The sequence below is a fragment of the Aythya fuligula genome, chromosome 2 (assembly GCF_009819795.1).
Source record: "Aythya fuligula isolate bAytFul2 chromosome 2, bAytFul2.pri, whole genome shotgun sequence".
Lineage (NCBI taxonomy): Eukaryota > Metazoa > Chordata > Aves > Anseriformes > Anatidae > Aythya > Aythya fuligula.
This window is the reverse complement of record NC_045560.1, coordinates 6,103,488-6,121,030: the sequence shown is the minus strand read 5'-3', so window position 1 is coordinate 6,121,030 and position 17,543 is coordinate 6,103,488. Positions and strand designations below refer to the sequence as shown.

The following is a 17,543-nucleotide window of genomic DNA, read 5'->3' as shown; positions in this document are numbered from 1 at the left end:
AGCAGAAACACAGAAGAAGGTGGCGTGACAATGCAAACAGATTTTATGGGAGAAAAAGAGATTATTTGCAGCTGCCCTCATGTGTGATATGGTAATGGTGGGGGACTGCAGCCTCTTTAGCCTGTCCTGCATTAAAAGAGATGCATCAAGGTTTGGTGATGTGAAGCAGATCTGTTTTGTTGAGGCTATTAACTTGGAAAGAATTCCACCGTTCATAAGATGTTGGGGACTTGAACTTCCTTCATTTCCCAGCTCTCTCCAAATACCTGCTGCATCGTCCTGCAAATCCCGTGTTGGCCAGGCAATGCAAAGAGAGAGAAAGGTCCAGTCACAGCATGACGAGGCAGTCAGCTCCCCAGGCACTGAAGGGCTTGGAAGAGTTTCTGCCTCCTCTCCTGTGTCAACCAAAATATCTTACGTGGTGCAAAGAAATGCTGCACACATGTCACTGCACAAAGCTTATTAAAATAAAATAAAATAAAATAAAATAAAATAAAATAAAATAAAATAAAATAAAATAAAATAAAATAAAATAAAATAAAATAAAATAAAATAAAATAAAATAAAATAAAATAAAATAAAATAAAAATGAAGGAAAGAATGGTAAAAGTGACTTAGGTGACAACAGTAAAGTAAAAAGACACAGTGAGAAATCTGTGGCTAGAGACATCACTGGCCTTTTTGAAGACAAGAATGAACTTTTCAAACACAAAGACCAAAATGTATTGTGGAAGTACTGTCAGGTGCAACGCCACAGAAAAGGCAAAAATGTTCGACACAGATTTCTGTTCTGTATTCAGGGGAAAAAAAAATACAACAGAGGAATAACACTCTGAGAATGACATTTTTTCCATTTTACAAATAACAAAGAGGTACTACATACAGAAACTTCTACAGCTTGACTTTTTAAATCAACAAGTCAGGATAACTGTACCCAAGGGTTACTAGAGGCTTGGCCAGAATTCACTCTGAGTATCAATGTTGCTTTCCTAGGTCTTGGAACACTGCTGTAAAGCACTTGTGGCAGGATTTTATATGGATAAACAGAAAGATCTGAGTGAACGTCACCTCTGCTTTCTGGCCAGACAAGCAGAATAGCTGATGCAGGGCTTGGTTAATCAGCGCTGAGAGGGCACAAACATAATTTGATGGGAATGTTGCCCCCGTACAGTGCTCAGTTTTGATGTCGCCAACTCAAGGGTTATGGGGATGAATTAGAAAGGCTGAGGGAAGCATCACCAAGGACATTTACAGGCTAGAAACCAGACTTATGGTAAATGATGCAAAGAGCTTCATCATACGAAAGAGAAAGGCAAAAGATGAATTCACTTCTGTACCAGTACCCTTGGACAAACACAGCCACGACAATACTGCTACTCTGCATATTACAGAGGGCTTTGCAGCCTGTCAGACAAACATAGAAGAAATCCAGTGGCCAGGAACTGGAACAAAAGATATATAAATAAGGCACAACGTGCACACTTTTAACAAAATAATTTGACTGTGATTTTCCAAAGACTGCCAATTTACCAAAGACTGAAGGATGGAAAATCCACCTCCCTGAATTAATGTTTTCTAGGTAATATATGCTCTAGCTCCAACACTAATGAATTATGGGGACTCCTCTGCTATTATTGAAATGGAGGAGGTGATCACAGTTTCACTTTACAGTTTAATAATCTCTGATGGATGCAGTTGAGCTTAAATTCTATAACCTGTATTTATTTATTTTTTTTATCCCACTACCAAATCAAGTGAAAGGCACAAACAGAATTCCTGCACTTGGGCTTGAAAACACTGCACAGCACAGCATTTATGTAGTTCTGTTATAAAATGCGAGGGGAGGGATGAAAAAGCTATCCAGTTGGAAATAAACAGATGCAAAGGTGAAAACTTACTGCTGATCTAGACAGGCACTGGGACCCTCCCAGCCTGCAGGAAGGTGGCTCAAATCTCCACTCCTTTCCTGCTCCAGGGGCTGTGTTGCAGACACGCGAGCATCGCCCTGCGACACCACCTCATTGGCACCCAGCATGCCAGGGAGTGGGAGATAGTCAGCCTAAAAATAGGCTGTCCTCTGCTTTGGCTCTCCCCTCCCTCCGTCCCTGCGGCACAGGGCTGGCGGTCCAGTGAAAAACAACCAGAAAAGCAGCGGAGGGAGCAGGGTGGTATTTTTGGAGATGGAGGAGAGGGACGCAGTGCATGGGTCCCCACCTGACCTCGTGCTTCTTGGAAAGAGCGTTTTCCACAATGTTTAGCACTGGAGCTGCAACCCGAGTCCATCGTGAGCCCTGTGCGGGGACAGCACGGAGCCGTGCAGCCCGTCCCGGCTGTCCTCGGGGCGTCTGTCCCTGTCTGACCCACAGCCAAAGCGGCTGTGGAGCAGCTGAGGCTGGCTTTCATTGCGTGAAGAGCACAGATCCCACCACGGATAACCCCATCAGAGGCTCTCCATGTTAACCACCACCCTGTTGCCAAGCCTTTGCTTACACAGCCCATGGATCACTGTGATTTCTGGCTCAAGGAGCCAGCCTTTACAGGCAGCAAAGCCTCACAGGACAGTTTTAACAGGAATTTCATTGACACTGAAGTTTCTTGCTGGACTTTGAAGAACACCTGAACTTTAGTCTGACATTTAAGTACGAAAAATTCTGTATGAAGCCCAAATTAAGAGATCATTCTTTTTGCTATTGATGCTTTTCCATGTATGCAGCTCTACAAAGTCTCTGAACATCAGTAACATTCCAGAAAGCATCGGTTCTGCTTTTAACTGGGCACGACAAGTCAAAATCAATTAGAGATTGATCTCAATTATGGCTTTTTTTAATTTATTTTTAGCACGCAGTTCAGTAACCAAAGTGAAGAAATGCAATCGATGAAGCTAACTTGCTTTTTAGCAAAGCTATTGCCTAGATTATAACACGTTTTTGCAAAGTTTCTCAAGCTCATAAAGGCAACTGTGTAAATAATGTCACTTATCGAATTCTGCAGAGTGCTCTAACAGCAAGACTGATGGGTTGCCTAATACATTGTGTAGTTGCTATAAGCAATAATCTCCTGTGCTAATCACAACTTTCACATTCATTAACATTATAGAAATCTACCTAAAGAAATAATGTACCAGGGAGCCATTCAAACATGCACAAAACTAGCTATGAATATAAAACTAGCTTTCAGACTAGCATTAGGAGGAAAATTAGAACCAACATAGGGATATTTCAAATAAATGTGCAAGGTCCAGCATTTTGAGCCCTAGAATCCTAGAATCACAGAACATCCTGATTTGGAGGGGACTCACAAGCATTATTGAGTCCTGGCTCCATACAGGAGCACCCCAAAAACAGACCCTGTGTCTGAAAGCATTGACCAAATGCTCCTTGAACTCCTGCAGCTCGGTGCTGTGACCATGTCCCTAGGCAGCCTGTTCCAGTGCCCGACCACCTTTGGGTGCAGAATCTTTCCCTCACACCCAGCCTGACCCTCCCATGTCCCAGCTCCATGCCGTCCCCTTGGGTCCTGTCGCTGTCCCCAGAGAGCAGAGCTCAGCGCCTGCCCCTCCGCTCCCCTTATGAGGGAGCTGCAGGCTTCCACGAGGCCTGGTTTGGGCCTTGCGGTGCTGCAAAGCACTTCGCTTGTTCAGCTGTCGCAGTTTTCAGTGAGCATGAAATGATGGTGCTCTGCATTCAAGATGGGATCCTGGGCCACTGAAGTGAGAGAAGAAAATGTCATTGCAAGCACATTCTTCCAGGTTTCGTTCAAGATCTGAGGAACCTGAAGTTATTGGCATGATGAACACCACATGATTTAGCAAACATGGAGCATGCTGGCACACCTGCCCTCTTGCACTTCCTAGCACAGTTTCTTCATCAAATGAGCATCCGAATCTCTAAGTTGTGCTTGAACTGAGACACCAGACTTCACAGGAGCCACATGTTGCTGCTCAGCATGTTTTCTAGCTGCATAGGGTTGACACTGGGGATGGATAACTTGACAGACTCACAGAAGATAAGCATTACTTAAAGACTATAAGCATTACTAAAGGCTATATCCCAACTATTAGCTCAGAAAGCCCACCTGGCAATTAGCATCCTATGCAATACATAGGGGAAAAAAAAGCATTTTGGTCTGTAAGCAATGGCAGAAAGTGGGTTTTACTGCTCAGGGAAGGCAAAGCCTGTAGCAGAGCAGGGTGAGGAGGAGGAGCAGAAGGGGGCCACCTCTGTTCTCCTTTGAACCCAGGCCAGTCCCTGCTGTGGCTGTGTAAATCGCTGCTGGTCACGTGTGCCTCCTGGCAGGAACGGTGTCAGCTGGGGATTACTTCTCCATTTTCCCTTCCTCGTACCATCTCGCAGTGATGGCCATGGGAGAAGCAGCTGCAGCCTTGCTGCAAGGGTGCACATGCACGGGGGGGGAGGTCCTCAGTACATCCCCACTAAATGCCAGCTCCATTTGCACCACCGTCATGCAATAGGCAGGCACACATCCCCCATCTGACACCACAGATGACAGATCCCAGCAAAATGGGGAGTGTGCAACTGGTGGAGCTAGAAATTGCATTCCAGCTGGTGCAGCTGAAAATTGCATTTTCAATAGCTCTGCTTTATTCCTGATTTTTATAGATTTGTATGTATATACATGGTTAGTAATTCATACTTGATGTGGTGCCAGTACAGACGAACATCTCCCAGGCATGCATATGGTCTTAGCCATGTGTGGGGCAGGATTAGAGCGGAGGGAGGGCCATGGTCCTCTGGGACAACATATATATCCCTCTTTCATCTCTTCTGGTCTTTATCAGGACCACAAACTCTCACAGCTGCGCGCACACATTTTTATGTTGGAGTCTTTTCAGATGTGATTTTGAAAAGGGACGAAATCCCAGAGCTTTGTTCCCTAAATCTCCTTTAAAATTGTACAATTAGCTCTACATAGTCTACACCTGGCATTATGTGACCTCATGAACCTGGTTAATGTAGGTTAAGTGGACACCAGCCTGGCAGTGGGATACTAAAAATACAATACAATACAATACACTAAAAATTCTTTGAACAATTCACTTTACTTAAAATAATCTGCTCCCCTATAGGTCTCTGAGGGATTGGCTGTCATGAAGTTATGTGGCTGAGTCACCCTACAGTCACCTTCTTTACAATGATAGAATCATCTAGGTTGGAAAAGACTTTTCTCTCAGTCTCTCCACTCTCTATCTGGGATCACCCTCTCCTTTGACAAAACTCGCACAACCCAAATATCTTCTAGTCCTAAATCTCTGAGCCAAATAATCCAGGAGGTTCAAAAGCTACAGGACAGGACAGACGCACAGTAAGAGTAATGGTAAAACCAATTTTCTTTGGGAAAACAGGCAACAAAAGATAGTTTTCTACATCTTGTCCAATGAATGAGTACATTGAAAATTAGAATGTGCTGTGCAACAGAATTATTATGCTATTTCCTTCTTATATTTAACCAATCCAGGAGCTAAAGGAATACAAAAGACATTACATCTGGCCTAATAGGTAATCAAAAACCACCTGAAAGACACCTTTAGAAAATTCTAGGAGCAGGAATGGTGTTTCAGAAATATAATGCTTGATCCCAAGAAATCAAAAGGAGCTTTACCTTTGGCTGCACTGGGGTCTGGATCAGGCCCTTAAAATAATGCTGGAAATGTTCCAGAAAACTTATTTCAGCTACATTTAAAGCCTGTGCTTTGCAGCTATTCAGTAATTTTCACTGTTAGTATTAAACTGTCCAGGGGATTTTTATGCTCGTAAACAAATCCCCCATCTCCCTTATGTTGCACTTATGTTGACGCTGCATCACTGACTTCAATAAACAGTCTCCTGATTCACCGTACAAGGAGACAGCCAGCAGAATTAGGCACCAGAGATGTGCCTAAAAGCCTTGGTTTCAGATTCTGAATATCACTTTAGCTAATTAATAAAAGAAAACCACAGCCCAGAATCTTTCAGTGTTTTCAGACCGTAACCTCATATTCAGCCACTTCCTCTGTTCCCAGGAGTCTGGAGTCACCATGAGTATTTTATTATTATTATATTTTTAAGTTTGGGGATCTTTTTTTTTCGCCACCTCCATACCCCAAAAAAGGTCATGTGTGACCCAGTGCAGTGTTTCTGGGGTATTGACAGCTACAGGACAAAGCAGGTTGCCCAAGCCACCCTGGGCACCCAGGTGGACGTCCGTACACCTTGCAGCTGCTTGTTGGGACACTGTGAGAAAACTCTGGGGAACTGTCAAGTTTAGGCAACTTCACAGGAAAGAAAACCCAATGCAACTCAAAAAAGACTTTCACTAAAGGTAAAGGAACCCAAGAATTCATAGACTTTCCTAGGAAGGTTTCTACTCCACTTTCATCCTCCTGTAAAGAATTCAGAGCCTTGATTCAAAACTCCCTGCACACAGACAGAACAGGAGTGCAATGGAAATTTGTTGCAGATCTTAAGCATTATGTTCAGGAACAAAATTACTTCTTCAGCTAAAGTTCAGAAGTGCCAAGAAAGGACATGACGGGAGCAAAAGGCACAGGAAGTGAGAGATGACTTTTTCTGTCTTTTTCCTCTGATATTCATATGATGATTCTTTTTTTTTTTTTTTTTTTCCCTTCAGCTATGACATGTCGTTTCATAACAACTATTCACTTCTCTCTCTTTATCTAACAGCTGTCTGCTGAGAAAGACTGGTAAAAAAAAAAATCTAAGCATGTTAAAAATGAGAGAAACTATTCATATGCAATGTATAATTGCATGCTATATTTAAATTCTTGTACATTATCTTTCAAATTATATTTAGTTTCAACAGTAAGAGAAAAAAAAAATCCTGTACTTTCTAACATTAGCAACAGAATTTGTATATTGTTTTCAAATACAACAGCTCTTTCTGAGAAACTTTTGCCAAGGAATAACTAATGATTCAAGACAGGGAATCTGGCTAGATCAGATGTATTCTGACACTGGCACACTAACTGTCACCCAGAGCGAAACCGGGCAGTCCTCGGGGAAGCTACTGCACAAATCTGGATTAGCTCCACCGAAGTCAGATGAGTCGATCTGGATTTATGGAGCTGAGAGCAGAACCCAGCCCTCTGCTTGACAAATGAACGGAAGGAAAAAGCGACAAGGACTTCAGCGAGCTACGGGTAACTTTGCCACGCACCACAGCTCTGACAGGGTTATTTCCTGAGCATGCCGGCAGCAGCCTCTGTTCTCACATGAATGGGAATTACATGCATGTGTTGAAGGAGATTAGACTTTTCAACATGAAACACTGTTTAAAGATAAAGACCTAAAAAAAATCCTTAAGATACTTGCAGTGCTTCCCAACCCCTCTTATTGCCTCCAGCCCCTTCAGCAGCATGGAAGCCGCACATCACTCCATGTCAGGGCCTCAAACTCTAGCCAGCGAGGCAATAGAGATGATGTGCTTGGCCCCAGGGAGGGCAAGGAAGTGGCTGCGTCATGCTGCCGTGCTTGCTGTGCTAAATCTGGGGATCAGGGGTGGGTAGAAACCCTCGTCCAGACGCACAGGACAACCTCTGTAACATAAGAGCAGGCATGGGCAGGTGAACCAGGATGAGGACACGAGCACCGGGGAGCTTTAGAGGGAAGAGGTCTTCTCCTGACCAAGGGAATGGCACTGTTAGCTCCACCTGGTAAAGTATTTCAAGCTGCCAGGGAGGGGAATATGCGCTGGTGCAGGGGGTACCTTACCTGCAGCACCCAGCCCCATTAAAAGCAGCGCAATTGCCCAGTTGTAATCAGGCAGGTATTTTAAAGAGTCTTTGGCGTGATTTTATAATTGTGCATTATGTAACAGCTACTAACGTGTCAGACCTGGGACGATGCTAAATGCCTGTCTACAGGTCAGGCTGTAATGCTTTGATGATGCGTTTCCAAGCTGTGCAAGCTGGGCTGAAGCTCTCTCATCATTTCATGCTCCCCTTCCACCACCCATGCTGTCCCGCAGCTTGTGCTGCATCTCCAGCAGCACAGGCACCTGCAGAGTTTCCCACCACCGTGCAAAGCCTCCCCCTAACACCTCTACCACTTTTAGGTGGCTATATCATGGAGGAAAAAATTAAATTTTCATCACAGACTTGCTCAATTTTATGAGCTTTACACAACAGTGAGGATTTATTGGTTTATTTAATTGTCACCGGTATGATTTTTTGAAAAGTTTGTGCTTCTTTGGGATTTCCCCAGGGCAATGGCTGCCCTCATACAGCCCATTCCGAGAAATGCTCCTCGGAAGACTGAAGTGGGCTGGCAGTGGAGCACAAAACCTGAGCTGGCTCTGACTGGGGTGAATTTTGCTCACTGAAAATCGCCAGAAATGTGCTGCCCTCTGTGCTGCCCTGTTCTGATTAACCTGGGCCAAGTGGGCATCTGGCTCCTGTGACTTTTAAACCCCTTGTCAGTGTTCTGTAAGCCGGCCAGGGGGAATGGTGGCATATTGAGCCACTGAGACACAAACAACACTGCCTGTTTGTTTGCATAAAGTGAATATTTCATTACAATAAGAAAAAGAATCTTTGAAAAATCACTTTATGAATAATAGAGTCTTTGAGAATGGATTTTGGCCTCAAAACTTAGTATCTAATTTATCTTCAGCTAATGGGTCTTGAAAGAATTTGTCCACAAGCAAGTTTTCCTATACCTTCCTATTGCACAGATTCCTCGATTTTCTCTAAAGCATTAGAGAAATATTAAATCATAAACAGAAAAAAAAAAGAAAGAGAGAGAGAGAGAAAAAAAAAAAAAAAAAAAAAAAGAAATACTAATTAAAAAAATCAACCAACCACACTAAACAAACAACAACTGCACCCCACCAAGACAAAACCCCTCCAAAACTCTAAAACCTGGCTTATTGGTGAAAATCAGCCTACAAACTCCATGACTACTGAGAGACACTCCTTACTTCCAACATAGACACCTTACTCATGCCCACAGTCTGCTTTCAGTGTTATACACTCAAATATTGACCATCAGTATGACATTTTAAAAGTCCCATACTAATCCTGGAGTTAGACTAAAGTTAGTAAAGTATGATAACTTTCAAATGATGCACAGCAGTTTTAGCTTCTTAGGAATCCAGCAAGGTTAAAAAGCAACCTGTAACCTGTTGGCAGGGCTTTAGCACTGCAGCAAAAAGCCTCTTTAGTGGATGCTTAGTGAGCCAGGGAAGTTCAATTCAAGCTGAAAGTTGAAATAAACAATCTGATAAGGAACAGACTTATTTTCTATAGGGTAAATAAGAAATGTTCTCACTTTAAAATCAATTAAATTCAAATTAAATTCAATTAAAAAAAAAAAAAAAAGGAAAAGGAAAACTCAATGCTGAACAGAATTTTAAAGTTTTCAGCCTGTTTTGGTACAACTTTATTATTTGATGTGTGGTATCTCTGTATTTAAAAAAGCTCTTGCACTATTATGATAAAAAAATCAAGCCATTTTTGTCATGCAGAATTGTGATTAAAATGGCTTTGTTGGTTTCAAAGAGCAGGGAGGCATGTTTTTGCCATGAAAGATAAGGGGTCTTTCAACATGAATGAAAATTTTGCACACAAAGGGTTTGCAAACCTCCTTGCAGGAGGCTGAGCCCCACCTCAAAGGTGGACATATTAAAGGAAAGGGAATTTTTGTCGTTCAGTTGCCAGCTTTCCTGGGAGTATGCTGCAGTGAACTGTGACTGATAAGTAGCCTGTGAAGAAGGGATACAAACCATAACCACAATAGCTGGCACTACACGTATTTAACAAAACCACTGTGTCTCTTATTCTTATCTTGTCCCCCTCCTCTGTCCCCAGCCTGCTCAGGGACCAGGATGGGAACAGCTCTTTGTCAGTGTCTCCTCATTCTTCTCCCAAGCTGAAACCTGAGCAGCTCCACTGTGGGAGCTCACCCACTGGGACTGGGACGCCCACAGATGGCCCAGTAACACCATACTGGAACGACTAGGGAATAAAGAAGGAAACTGTTAATATAAGGAAAGGAAGGCATCTTTGTAATAGTGACCACATCACCTGCAGCTTAACTTGAAGGAGGTCACAGTCTGAATGGTGGAGCAAAAGGATCCTCCACAACAAACTTTCTGCACTACCGGGATCTCTTCTGTGACACAAAAACAGCAGGAAGGAGAGAGGGGTTAGGGACATACCAGTTCTGGAAAAGTTTTCTTTTCCTCATTATTAGTAACTCTAATTACTTTGAAAGAAGAGCAGTGATATAAATCCTGCAGAGCCAGAAATGTGACCTGATTTCCTTCCTGATTTAGAAACTGTCACTTTGCAAGAGAAACCCAAAGAGACAGAGCCAGGTCAAAGTGGGCCCATCAGTTTGGTTTGCAAAATAAATAATAAAACAAGATCAATAGAAATATAGCAAGGGTTTTGTATTGGTCAGTGTTCATAAGGACGATGGTTATTTTAATGATAAACAAACAGATGCTTATCTGATCTGTTTGCAGAGATATATGATACCATGGAATAGATATCCACTGTAAGCATATAGGGATATACCCGAGTGATTTCGTGTCTTTTCCTCCAGGTTAGAATCAAAGAATGGCTCGGGTTGGAAGGGACCTTAAGGACCATCCAGTTCCATATCCCTGCCATAGGCAGGGACACCTCCCATCAGCACAGACTGCCCAAAGCCCCATCCAGCCTGGCCTTGGACACTTTCAGGCATCAACAACAATAGACATTGTAGACAAAACGGAGAAGCAGAGAGAGAATTTAAAATATAAATTCATACTTTGATTAAGGCTCTACCACAAGATAGCATGTAACACAAGCAGAAGTCAAGTATATACTTCAGAGAGACACTGCCTTTGTAAAACATGATTTTTATTTAACAGAAGTGAGAAATTACTTGTTGCCACCTTTTAACTATCAGACCTATAATTTTCCAAAATAATTCTTGAAGACGATTGGAGACAACTTACACAGTAGTAATTTTAAAGAAAAACTGAGCAACCACCCTATGAAAACAACAGGTCTCTTCTGTGTTTTTCAAATTGAGATTTAAAAAACAAAGACATCTGAGGGGGTGATAGATGATAAGCTGTTCCTTCCAAAAAGCATGACCAGGATTTCCAAATAACCACTCAACACACTTTAACAGGCAACCCAAAATGTTCCTTCCTCACATACATGTGCAGAAGATTCCTTTCAGATACTAAATTGGAAATAGTAAAGAAGGGATAAATAACTGTCTAATACCAAAAATAAGGACTTTTAAAGAAGTTAAAACCAGCTATATTTCATAAATCTTCTATGCCTTTCAGAATGTCATTTTCTATCAATACAAACTTTAAATATGACTATGCATTTAAATCAAGAACACAGTCACTACTCAGCCGTTTTCTGTACCTGTAGAAGTCTTAGGAGGTGTTAACTGGTCCCATGGGGGTTAGTCCATCATAGCATGAACAGAGGCTAGTTTCTGATTCAAGCCAAGAATACAATGCTTTCCTCTGTGTTGCAGTTTTAAACTCTATACCCATAAGCTGTCATTCAGAAGCAGGAAGCCTCATGATCTACATACACCCTTCATGGTCAAGATATTTGGGCTACATACCCAATGATGCAACTGAGTTCCTCTGTGATCTCTAACAAGTGACTGAGGCTATGAAACAATATCAGTTCTCAACCATACTGTACAGAGTTTTTGCATGCTTTAAATCTACAGCACTCCTCACAGCATAAACTACTCCTCCATGCAGACACAGGTATCAAAATCTCATCCTTTGTGTTTCTAAAGCCCTTTGAGAGTCCTAGACAAAAAGTACAAATCTGCATGATAAAAGGATTCAGAATTAATTTCAAGAACTGAGAAAAAACACATTACAACATGAAACTCCAAACACATACAAGTTAAGTAGCATATTCCTCTATGCTTATTTCTGGCAATACTGCGATCTGTCTCATACCAAATATTACATAAACCCCACTACTTAAAGCTGAGACCTTTTGGCACATTAATCTAAAAATATCACAACTTGCAGCACAGGCTTCCATTGCTTAATTGTTGAGACACTTTTCCCCCAAAAGACACACTTTTTTTCTTAAGCACCCTCTATTTCTGAAGGTCTCCATCAGCTGTGTTTGCCATTTGAAAAGGCTACACCAGAAAAACAAAAATATTACCGAAATCATTGGGCATCACTCCAATCCCATTTGCATCATTCCTATCGCATCCCAACACAGGGTTCCCCGCAACTTTTTTGGAACCAGACAACATCTCATCGGAGGCAAGGCACCCAAACCAATAAGCAGCAGTACTCTCAAAAACACCACTTTCTTAGTCCATTAGAATAAGGGGGTTTCACTCCTCGCTGCCTTACAGCTCTGACCTTTCCAGTTCTCTGCCACCAAAAGCTTATAGGATCTGCTGGATCCATCTGCGACTCCACCTGGCCTGCTTTCCCACGCCAAAAGGACGGATCAAATATACGTGTCTGAAAACACATCCCTGCGTCCTCGTCATGCCACCCAGGGGGGACCCTCCAACTCAACCTCCACTGCCTTAACCCGAGAGGAAGCCTCCAAAAACCACTTCTGCAAAGCCCAGAAATCCTGGAAAATAGCAGCAAAATGAACTTCAGCACCCTGGACAGGACACGCACAAGCAAAATTGTGAAATCGGCACATCCGCCCTGAAAATGTTATGACTGGACATGACCCTTTAGGACACATCTGCGGGCCTGTTTATTTTTAGTATTGACAAATCCTCTTTGAATCGCCGCGGTTATTCCACCATACGCCCTGTATTTCGGGAATAGCTGCTTGTTGCCCCAGCTGTGGGAGAAATCGGGGCCACCAGCTCCAGATCCGCCGCCCGTCTGCAGGATCAGCAGCTGCCCCAGTTGCAACTGGAAAGGCTCGGCTCAAGCACCCACAAAGCTCAGCTCATCCTTTCCAAGCAAAACGAAACCTGTTGCCGTAGGTGCACGCGGCTCGTGTATTTCTCCACTTTTTAGAAGCTCATCTCCACCTCCTCACCCGAATCTCCAGGAAAAAATATAATTAAAAAGTCTGATATATTTCCATTGCAGCCACACTTTGGTTGCATAAGTTTTTCTTTAATTTAGCTTTCATTCTCTCTCGCGGTGCTCCCAGTATGTCACCGTTCCCCCTGGGGCTGCCTTGATAAAATCATGATCACCTTGCCGGAGTGCAGCACAGCTCTCCCTGTTTTCCTTTCACTTGCACAAGCCAAGTGGAGTTTTTAATGTATGCCGTTAAAAACTCCAAGTGTTTTAAGCCCGGGTGTTCTACAAATGGCTTTGAGGTGAGTGGTGTTATTAAGATATATACTTAATATATTATGACAGTTCTTATAAGTAATATCTGTAGTACTCTCATGATACAGGAGAATGATTAATTTTCCCTGCCACCGCAGAAATATCCATTCTAGCTCATCTCTTCCCTTCAAAACGTGCCACTAAATTTCCATTCAAAGACATCTGACACCACATGACATTACCGAACAATTTGCAGAGTATTTTCTGTGTTGTTATCTCTTTCCGGCACTTCTGGACGCGGAAGCGAGACGGAAACTAGACAAATTCCCAGCCAGAGTTCCCCTTCATCAGCAAACCCTACATCTCTACCTCCTCCACTTTTACACCCCGGAGCAAGCTCTGCTGAGCCAACTTCTCTCTCCTCCAGCCCGGCAGCCTCACCGCCACCCTCCCCGGACGGGACAGCGCTCCCACCTCGAGGGGAAAACTTTAGGGGAAGGCAAAATCCCAACACGCCAAATTCCTCCAACATTTTCACGACCAGACATCTTTGGCTCTCCTTTTTTTTTTTTTCTTTCTTTTTTTTTTTTTTTTATTTATTATTACCGAGCAACAACACCACCAACACCAACAACAAAAATAAGAGAGAAACTTACATCGGTTTATTTAATTTTTCCTGCTACCCCAAGAGTCCCAGAGCCACTTCATTGTATCCACAGAGTTTTTAGTCCCCCAGAGGAACGTCCCGAGGGAAGAGCCCGGCTGCGGGGCGCGCTGCCCGGCCACCGCCGAGGGTTCATGGCTCGGAGCCGCCGCGCCGTGTGCGGCAACCGTGGGAGCGCAGCCCCGGCCGGGCGGCGGGGGCGGGAGGGAGGGAGGGGGGGAAGGAGGGATGGAGGGAGGAGAGAGGGAGGGAGGGAGGCACATCCCGCCCTTCCCCGCCCCGTCGAGCCGGGCCGGGGCCGGGGCCGGCCCGCAGCGCCCTCTGGTGCGGTTGGGGAGAAGGGGGAGGAAAAAATTTGGGGGGGTGGGGGGGTAGGGGTGGGGTGGTGGGTGGTGGGAAGGGGGAGGAGGGTGGGAAAGGGGGGGGGAAGTGGAGGAGAGGGGGAAATGGATGGGGAGGGGGGAAAAGGATGGGGAGGGGGGAAAAGGATGTGCAGGAAGGAAGGGGATGGGGAGGAAGGAAGGATGGGGAGGGGGAAAGAGAATGGGGAGGAAGGAGAGATGGGGTGGAGGAAGAAGATGGGGATGAAGGAGAGGAGGGAGGAAGGAGAGATGGGGATGGGGGAAGAGGATGGGGAGGAAGGAAAAGAATGGGGAGGAAGGAGGGAAGGAGAGGAAGGAAGAAGATAGGGGAAAGAAAGGCAAGGGGGAAAGGTGGGGATGGTGAACAGATGGGAAACAGGGGTAGGAGGAAGGATGGGATGAGGAGGGCTGGGGAAGAATGATGGGAAACGAGAGGAAAAGGGAAAGAATAGAGAGGGAAAAAATGGAGAGGAAGGTAGGATGGAGGAAGGATAGTCAGGGGTCAGAGGTGGGGGGAGAAGGAAGGATGGATGGAGAGAGAAGGAAGAATGGAGAGAAGGAAGGGTGGAGAGAGAATAGAGAGGGAGGAAGATGGAGAGGAAGGTAGGATGGGGATGATAGGGAAGGATAGGGAGGGATAGGCAAGGATGAAGGATATAAGTTGGGAAAGGAAGAAGGATACAGAGGAAGAAAGGGAGAGAAGGGAGCAATGGAGCAAGGTGGGATGAGGAGGACTGGGGAGGAAGGCGGGGTGGGGAAGCAGGTGGGATGGAGCTGCAGCAAAATAAATTGGGGGAGAACAAGGGAGAAAAGAGGTGCTGGGGAGTGGGACATGGCAGGGGAACCCCAGCACCAGGGGAAGGTGGCAGGCATGAGAAGTGCCAAAGCTGCCTTCTCTCCACCCCATGTAAAACAAAACTCAACCTTACCCAAGAGCTCCTTCAGTTTTGTATCCCAAGTGCTTCAAGCCCTAAGGAACAGATGAGGCCAAGTCATGCTTAAAGGGTGGCATGGAAGTGAGCAGAAACAGTAGTTTTAACCAAAAATAAGCTGCCTGGCAGTAAGTGAGAAGGTCATGGATGGATGCTCGTAGGTAAAGAGAAGAGTGACCATTTGCTGGCAGTATTGAAGTATTCAGGATGGTGAAAGAAACTTCTGAAGAACTGCAAAAAGTCCTTACAACACTGAGCAAGGTAAAATAGTGTATACAGGGGACATGGGCATGACTTTACTTGCCTGTGATGGGCTCTGAGTGGCTGTTACTGCTCTGGAAAGAGTCTGGAGCTCCAATAAAAACTCCTGTGAAAGCAGCTCCAGTCTGGGTATTGATTCAAAAATACAAATGCTGGGAAAGGAGCAAATGAGGCAGGAAAGAATTGAGGAGGCTACAAAATGTTAAAAAAAAAAAAAAAAAAAAGTGGCCCCAGAAATGTGTGATGAACAGGTCTCAGTTCAAAAGAAAGCTCACATCCAAAGAAATTATCAAGTGAAGGATTCAAAATATGCATAGACGCAAGCTGGAAAAGCAGGGAATGAAGAAGTGTGTCATGGGGAAGAGTAGGAGGAGAGAGAGAGATGAGAAGAAGAGGTAGAGATCAGAAAAGCACTGGGACTAGAAAATGAAGAACAGAAATGAACAGAGATGGAGGGGATTGAAGGCTACAAAAAGCAGAGGAGGATGGATGTGAGCAAGGAGGAAGATCCCTGATGGGAAAACAGCCCCTGAAAGCCTAGAGCAGTGTAGGAAGGTGTAGGAGGTAAGAGATAGAGGGAGACAAATCCTCAGGGAACAGCTTAACTTTTTAATCACTCGATAAGAAGTTGAATAGTTGGTGTGCATAGGGAAGGACATTCTCATGAGGACCTAAAGTAGACAGAGGATGGGCATGTCTTCAACACCACAAAGTCAAACACGAAACTGATGAATTTGAGCTAAAGCTCCAGCAATGTCTGTATAACATCAATCCGCAGAAGCAAATTCTGTTCTGCTAAAGCACAGGCAGGGATATAAGAAAACAAAAATGCCCTCAGATGCATACACATGTAAATCTTTGCTCCAAAAGCCTTGGCTGCTCAGCCCCTCCAGTCACACCCTGCTGCTGTGCCAGCACATTTCTACGCCAGAAGAGAAACAGCTCATTTTCTGCAGAGCTTATAGTAGTTTTTACCCCATATTAAATTAACTGGAGAAAGGACCTCACAGCAGAAAGGTCCAAAACCAGAGTTTGCTGGTGTCTCGAGCCCAGCCTCAATGGAAACCCTTGCAGAGGGATGGTCGCAGCGTAGTCTGCTGTGGAGGTGCCCTCAGCACCCAGAAACACCCCCAGCTCTGGGACAGTGGGACCAGCATCACTGTCAGGGACTGAGGTGGGAGTCTCTAACCCCAGAGCCATGCCCTAAGTTGCTTCTCAAAATAGTGTTTATTCCCTAAAATCGCTAAAATATACTCTCAGGGTGTTCATGGGGGGGCTGGCTTTGCACATAGAGAGGGCAAGTGAACTTATTTCTTCTTTCCATGGAGAAGTTGATTAATAGACAGCTTTGGCTGTGATGTACTGCTGTCTGCACTGATGACAGCTGAAGATTTATGTTTTGGAACAAAGATTTACACATGTATATATTAGAGGGCATTTTTGGTTTCTTATATCCCTACCTGTGCTTTAGCAGAACAGGTAGTATTGGATTCCAGACACTGCTGGAGCTTTCACTCAGATTCAGGAATCTCATGTAGAAGGGGATTGACTGCTGGAAATTAAAATAATTTAGTCTTTCTCATCCAATTCTTGCTCCACTCACAATTCCCCCATGAAGAATCTTATCTCTGCCCTTTCTCCTTCTTTAATAATCTCAGCAGTGACTGTGTCAGGGTTGATCCCAGAAATTAAATGAGGTGGGCAGGGGGGAGCCACCAGCATCTCAGTGTCACAGGTTTAGTGTCACAGCCAGGGAAAAGAGGGATAAGCCCCTGAGCTTTCACTAAATGTCCATCCACCAGTCTAACCACCTCGTCTCTCTTTTGCAGTCAGTAATAAGTAAAGATCCTCCAAGTTTTCAACTCTACCGCTATTTTATGGAGGGAGAAAATGTACTGTATAATCTCGATTAAGCACCAGGAAAACCCATCTTCTTTTCATCTGTCTTTAGAAATTGAGAAATTATTCCTAACATTTGCAAATCCTAGTTCCTCAGCTCAGTCTGAGCCCAGTTTATATGAAACACAGAGCAGTATTTACAGAGGAAACAATGAGGATGAAGAC

At 44.2% G+C, this 17,543-nt stretch overlaps 1 protein-coding gene across 6 annotated transcripts in view; it reads right to left on the bottom strand.

Moving 5' to 3' along the window:
• Positions 1-14,114, bottom strand: part of LOC116486531 (sodium channel protein type 5 subunit alpha-like) — a 208,478-nt gene extending 194,364 nt beyond the window's left edge. For 4 of the 6 annotated variants that reach the window (XM_032182836.1, XM_032182841.1, XM_032182835.1 and 1 more), the window contains exon 1: positions 13,917-14,114. The gene's annotated coding sequence lies outside the window, so the exon portion shown is untranslated. Of the gene's footprint in view, positions 1-11,386; positions 11,485-12,163; positions 12,362-13,916 lie in introns of those variants that run through there. The other 2 variants (XM_032182838.1, XM_032182837.1) reach the window with 2 other exon arrangements.
• Positions 14,115-17,543: the final 3,429 nt, after the last annotated feature.